General features: G+C 45.5%; 1 long non-coding RNA gene across 1 annotated transcript; it reads right to left on the bottom strand.

The window, feature by feature from the left end:
* Positions 1-320: 320 nt before the first annotated feature.
* LOC116985612 lies at positions 321-5,251 on the bottom strand. Its single transcript, XR_004415310.1, has 3 exons — positions 5,146-5,251; positions 1,645-1,774; positions 321-493 (listed from the first exon to the last, which is right to left on the bottom strand). It is a non-coding gene; the product is annotated as an uncharacterized LOC116985612 (long non-coding RNA).
* Positions 5,252-6,916: the final 1,665 nt, after the last annotated feature.

Genomic DNA, 6,916 nt, shown 5'->3' with positions numbered 1-6,916 from the left:
GGCACAGTGGTGATGCTGGTAGAGCCACTGCCTCACAGGGCAAGGTACCTGGTTCGATCCTGACCTCGGGTTGAATTTACACATTCTCCCTGTGACCACGTGGGTTTCCTCCGGATGCACAGGGTTCCGGCCACATCCCAAAGATGTGCAGGTTTGTTGGTTAATCGGCCTCTGTAAATTGTCCCCTGGTGTGTAGGGAGCGGATGGGAAGGTGAGATAACATAGAATGTGTGATCAATGGCCGGCATAGACTCATTGGCCCAAATAGCTGTCAGAACCAAACAACTCACCAAAGACGTAATCAATCGTTAGGGGTATGATTGCATATCGGTCATTCTTTTCTCCGATTAGTGTGTGCGTCTTCCCAGAGTTAGTTTCACCAAACACGGCAACACAGACATTCATTCCTTCCGTGAATACGTTGATCAGGGGCTCCACAGTCTTGGTGAATATCTCCCGGGTGGAAACGCTCGGGTCGAAGACCTCCTGAAAACTGGAGGAAGGAAAGCACCCACGGTGAGGATTGGAATGACTGGAATGACTCTGGTAACTTGGGAGGAGGAGGAGAGGCGTGCTACAGTCAGGGAGCCGGGGTTGGGAGGTGTGTTTGCCCCAAGGGAGATTTTTGTATTCGTTTTTAGTTGTAGAGATATAGCACGGAAGCAGGCCCTTCAGCCCACCGAATCCTCGCCGACCAGCAATCCTCCCCACACGAACACTACCCTACGCACACAAGGGACAAAATCCAATTTTACCGAGCCAATTAACCTACAAACCTGCACATCTTTGGAGTGTGGGAGGAAACCGGAGCACCCGGTGTAAACCCACGCAGGTCACCGGGAGAATGTACAAACTCTGTATAGACAAGCACCCGTTGTCAGGATCGAACCCGGGTCCCAGGCGCTGTACGGCAGCAACTCTACCACTGCGCGAGCGTGACACCCTACTGTTAACCCAGGGCAGTGAATCAAAGTAGTCAAACAGATTAGGAGTTGCATCCTGACCCCAACCTGATGCTGAGAGAGGAATCGGGCCATTTTTCCTTTAACCAGCAAAAGGCAGAGACAAAGAAACATGGAAACATAGATACATAGAAAATAGGTGCAGGAGTAGGCCATTCTGCCCTTCGAGCCTGCACCGCTATTCAATATGATCATGGCTGATCATCCAAATCAATATCCAAACCTGCCTTCTCTCCATACCCCCTGATCCCATTAGCCACAAGGGCCACATCTAACTCCCTCTTAAATCCAGCCAATGAACTGGCCTCAACTACCTTCTGTGGCAGAGAATTCCACAGACTCACCACTCTCTGTGTAAAAAATGATTTTCTCATCTCGGTCCTAAAAGACTTCCCTCTTATCCTTAAACTGCGACCCCTGGTTCTGGACTTCCCCAAAATCGGGAATAATCTTCCTGCATCTAGCCTGTCCAGCCCCTTAAGAATTTTGTAAGTTTCTATAAGATCCCCCCTCAATCTTCTAAATTCTAGCGAGTACAAGCCGAGTCTCTCCATGTAACGAAGTAGTGGGTAAATCTGGTTGCCGTTGTGAAATATTTATATCTTTAGTTTCTCAATGCTTAATTTTGGACATTGGAAATTACAAGATTGGTGAAAATGCTCTTTCCCTGCCCATGATGTACCTGCAGGAGGCACCTCCTCCCAATGTTGTGTAGATGGTCTTGCCTTCAGCCGACGTCTGCAGGCTGTGTCCTTGTTCCGGTCTTCGTGCCGGTCGGATCCGACCCACAACATCGATGTTCATAATGTGGCCTAGGAAGATCAAAGTGCTAGAGTAAATCAGCGGGTCAGGCAGCATCTGTGGAGAACGAGGAGAGTTGACGTTTCGGGTTGAGACCGCTGAGAGTCAGGGGAGGGAAACTAGAGGTATGAAAAGGTACAGAGCAAACCAGAGCCGGCACCGATGACCCAGGAAAGGTGGCCGTGGAAGAGGCGATAATGAAGGGATACGAACTGTGGAACTGGCATGGCAGTGCTAGCTTCACTGTGCAGGAAGGAACTGCAGAAGCCAGTTTAAACCAAAGGTCGACACAAAAAGCTGGAGTAACTTAGCAGGTCAGGCTGTGTTTCTGAAGAAAGGGATAGGTGACGTTTCAAGTCAAGACCCTTCTTCAGACTGAGAGTCAGTGGGAAAGCCCAAAATGTCACCTATTCCTTTTCTCCAGAGATGCTGCCTGACCCGCTGAGTTACTTCAGCATTTTGTGACATAGTGTCTATCTTTGGTTTAAACTAACATCTGCAGTTCCTTCCTGTACATTGAAACTACTGCAGCACTGCCATTTGGGAAATACTTCCTCACTCTGCAGGACACGGTGGTGCAGCGGTAGAGTTGCTGCCTTACAGCGGCAGAGACCCGGGTTCAATCCTGACTACTGGTGCTGTCTGTATCGGTCGTCCTTCGGCCCGTTGAGTACAGGCCGACCCATCCATTTTACGGAGACCAATTGACCTACAAGCCCGCACGTCTTTGGGACGTGGGAGGAAGATGGAGCCCCGTGGCACAGTGGTGGAGTTGCTGCTCTACAGCATGAGAGACACGTGTTCTGTGCTGTCTGTACGGAGTTTGCACATTCTCCCTGTGACCACGTGGGTTTTCTCTGGGTGCTCCTGGTTCCTTCCACTTTCAAAAGACGTGGCGATTTTTTAGGTTAATTGACTTCTGCAAATTGTCCCTCATGTGTTGGATACACTAGGCCCTGTTTCCACACATTGTCTCTAAACTAAACTATCCTGAGGCAAATATTAAAAGCTATTATTAAAGGCATTATGGCAAGGGGACGACAGATGGCACAATGGGCTAAGTGTTCGGCTGGCAACCGGAAGGTAGCTGGTTCGAATCCCGCTTGGAGTGCATACTGTCGTTGTGTCCTTGGGCAAGACACTTCACCCACCTTTGCCTGTGTGTGTGGATGTAATTATGTGAAGCACTTTGGGGTCAATGCAAGTTGACTAAAAATGTGCTATATAAATAAAGAAATTTAATTTAAGACACAGAGAGAAATTAAAGGCAATCAGGCAAAGCCCACATAGTTTAGTGAAATAGCAATTATGTTTGACTAACTAATAGAGTTTTTTGTGGAAGTGAAGTGATGAAGATCAAGGGGAACCAGAGAGTGAGCTCTATATAGATCCCCAGAGAGCATTGATAAGATACTGTTTCAAAGCTTTGGGAGGAAAATAATATCTCATTGTGTGGGAGGTAAAATTTTATAATGGAAAGCTGAAAGACTCGCTGATAGGAAAAAGAGGGCATGCGTAAATCATTCCTTCTCTGGTAGACGAGATTTAATGTGTTGTGTCTTGGACTCAACTTCGCACAATCTCCATAAATGATTTGGATGAGCGCATATGTTTGCTAAATTGGGAAAACCGGTTGTGTTGAGGACATAGTGGTTGAGTAGCTGCCTCACAGAGCCAGAGATCTGGGTTCGATCCTGACTATGGGTGCAGTCTATATGGAGTGTGTGCGTTCTCCCCATGACCGCGTGCGTTTTTTTTCCGGGTTCTCTGGTTTCCTCCCGCATTACAAAGACGTGCCATTTGTAGGTTAATTGGCTTCTCTCCAGTGTGCAGGATAGAACGGGTGTAGGGGTGATTGCCAATTGCCGCAGACTCGGTGAGCCAAAGGACCTGTTTCCATTCTAATTTGTAACTAAACATAAAGTGGTAGCAGAACAATGCAAACAGGTTACGTGAGCAGACAGTGCAGACAAGCAGGCAAATAGAGTGCAATGTATCATTTTTGACAGGGAAAAGGAAAAGAGAACATATCTGCTAAACGGTGACAATTTGTAGATTTCTCTGACATCCTATTTCTTGACTTACAAAAGCTTTGTCTGCAGGTAAACCAAATAATTAGGAAACACTACAGAATGCTATCATTTATTGCTGGGGCTTTTGAATACAAAATTAGGTTATGTTCAGTTAGACTAGTTGTGGGTGAGACAACATTTGTGCTACTGTGTACAATATTGGTCATCTAATTTAAGGAGGAAGCAGTTCAGGGAAGGATTATTAAACTAATACCTGAGAATATTTAACAATAAGGAACTTCAGATGCTGGTTTAAACCAAAGAAAGACACAAAGTGCTGTAGTAACTCAGCGGGTTAGACAACATCTATGGAGAACATGGATGGGTGACGTTTCAGGTCGGGACCCTTCTTCAGCCTGATTACAGTGGGTTGGTGAAGAAAGCTGGAAAATAGGTGGGGCAGGACAGAACATGGCTGGTTATAGGTGAACACAGGTGAGGGGGTTATATGATAGGCAGATTGCTGGACAAATACTAGAGATGAAAAGACAGGTGTGAGGCCAGAGAGGATAAAGAGTTGCAAATTGTGGAGACCCGGTTCGATACTGACTACGGGTGCTGTCTGTACAGAGTCTGTACATTCTCACCGTGATCTGCGTGGGTTTTCTCCGAGATCTTCGGTTTCCTCCCACACTCCAAAGATGTACAGGTATGTAGGTTAATTGGCTTGGTATATGTGTAGATTGTCATTCGTGTGTATAGGATAGTGTTAATGTGTGGGGATCGCTGGTCGGTGCGGACTCGGTCTGCCAAAGACCCTGTTTCCGCGCCGTATCTCTAAACTAAAAACTAAACAGTCACCTCAGCGGTGATTTTATTGCCTGGCAGACCAGGCTCGAGGGGCAGTGTGGCCTACGTAAGCTCCTAATTTGCAAGTACTGAGGGATGAACATTAAATGCTGGCATTTCCAGTGACATCCATATGGCGAGAATAAATAGAGACCAAACTGACGCTGAGGCCATTCTCTGTGTAGGTTTTTATAGTTTTGTTTATTGCCACATGTACCGAGGCACAGTGTCAACAAGTCAGCGAAAAGACAATATATGATTACAATCGAGCCAATTACAGTGTGCAGATACATCATAAGGGAGTAACGTTTAGTACAAGATAAAGTCAGTAAAGTCCGAGGCTCTCCAATCAGGTAGATAGTAGTTGCCTGGAGGTTAAGTCAGTGAAGCCTGCAGCCTAAGATAACTCAACGTGAACCAAAATCAAACGCTTCACCTCCAAACATGGCTCTCTTTGCCAATTTCCCCACCCACTTCACCCCACAGTGCAACACCAACATTTAATATAAACATAACCTTACCTTTGAGCCTTAAGAGCTGGGCTGTTTGTAAAGATTTTGATCTTTTTGTCTTTTGTTTCTTGGCTTCCAGTCACAGCAGTGTGTCATATGTGTTCTGCTGTTCCCTTGGCAACACCAGAAGGAGGAAAAATGCACCACCTCCTAATTCTAATGGAAGGGATCCAGCCCACTCCAATTGTTGTAGGTTTTAGCCGCTCACTGGTGCCCTCTAGGTAGGATGACCCACAATCCCAATTGCAGTGGTAATTATGGGGCGAATAACACTTTCGGAGAAATATTTAGGCCTTTAACCTGGTGCCGGTCTGTGATCAAACTCTTTGAACTTGCACTCCCTGTCAAACAGTTCTGTTCAAAATGGGAAAGCAGAAATTACTCGTGGGGATAACGGAATAGGCTGACTTGACAATCTAAACATACCACCCATTGCGGCATTTAATTCTTCGTATAATATTACATTTCACACAAATTAAACTCTGATGAAGTTCATCAGATCAAATCCAAGTTCTCTAATAGTTACTTATATCATCACTATAAAGAAGGGTGGATTGTTGTCTCATTAGAACAACTTGAGGTAAAGCCAGGCTGCTACTGCCCTGGGAAAGTCCTAGCGCTCTCTGAATGGTTAATTCTAATCAGTGTGCTAACATTTTTTATCAAAAGCATTGTCTCGACCCGAAACATCGCCCATTCCTTCTCTCCAAGAGATGCTGCTTGTCCTGCTGAGTTACACCAGCAATTTGTGTCTACCTTTGATTTAAACCAGCATCTACAGTTCTTTCCTGCACATTAACATTTGCAAAATGCCCAGGATTCACGAGGAATATATTTTTTTATTATTTCAGAAACTATTTGAAATAAGTAACCGGAGTATCCATATGACCGTCAGGGCACAGCTGTGGCTTGTCATTCAGCTGTGACTGATCAGAATAGGTAGTTTCAAGGTGCAATCAGCCTTGGGCATAAGCCTTCCTCAAAAAAGTCAAGCCGCACAGCGGTATTGTTGCTCCCTCACCGTGCCAGAGACCCAGGTTCGATCCTGACCACGGGTGCTGTCTGTATGGAGTTTGTACGCTCTCCCCATGACCACGTAGGTTTTCTCCGGGTGCTCCGGTTTCCTCCCACACTCCAAAGACGTGCAGGTTTGTAGGATTCTGGGTTCTGCAGATTGTCCGTAGTGTGAGGGTGATCACTGCACTCAGCATGGACTCAGTGGGCTGAAGGGCCTATTTCCACATTGTATCGCTAAACTAAACTAAAAACAAAAATTGGCTGCGTCTGTCAATCAGCGATGTGGATTTTAAAACTTAATATAATCTTCAGAAGAATCTGTGAAAAGGTGAGATGGGAGAGGCGATGTGGAGATGTTTAAGAAAGACCTGAGCAGATTCAAGTCAAGAGTGTTTACTTGTCGTATGTACTGACAATGGAACAATGAAATTATTCCTTACAGCAGCATAACAGGCCTGTAACCACAACAGCCATGGATAACATATAATGAACAAAAAAAATTAATAATAACCCCAATACTAGTGCAAAGAGCCCAAAGTCCTTAGTGTAACCAAAGGCAGTCCATAGTTTAGAGTTTCCTTCGTGTTTTTGTAGTGTTCAGAGCTTGATGGTTGTTGAGAAGAAGCTGTTGAGTTACTCTACCATTTTGTGTTCTTTTGTGAATTTAACCAGCATCCACAATTCTTTGTTTCTAATTTTGAACCTGGTGGTTATGGTTTTTTCAGACTCCTATACCCTCATGCTGATAACAGGATTGGGGTCG

Source organism: Amblyraja radiata, chromosome 22 (genome assembly GCF_010909765.2).
Source record: "Amblyraja radiata isolate CabotCenter1 chromosome 22, sAmbRad1.1.pri, whole genome shotgun sequence".
Taxonomy (NCBI): Eukaryota; Metazoa; Chordata; class Chondrichthyes; order Rajiformes; family Rajidae; genus Amblyraja; species Amblyraja radiata.
This window is presented reverse-complemented; position numbering and strand designations above follow the sequence as displayed.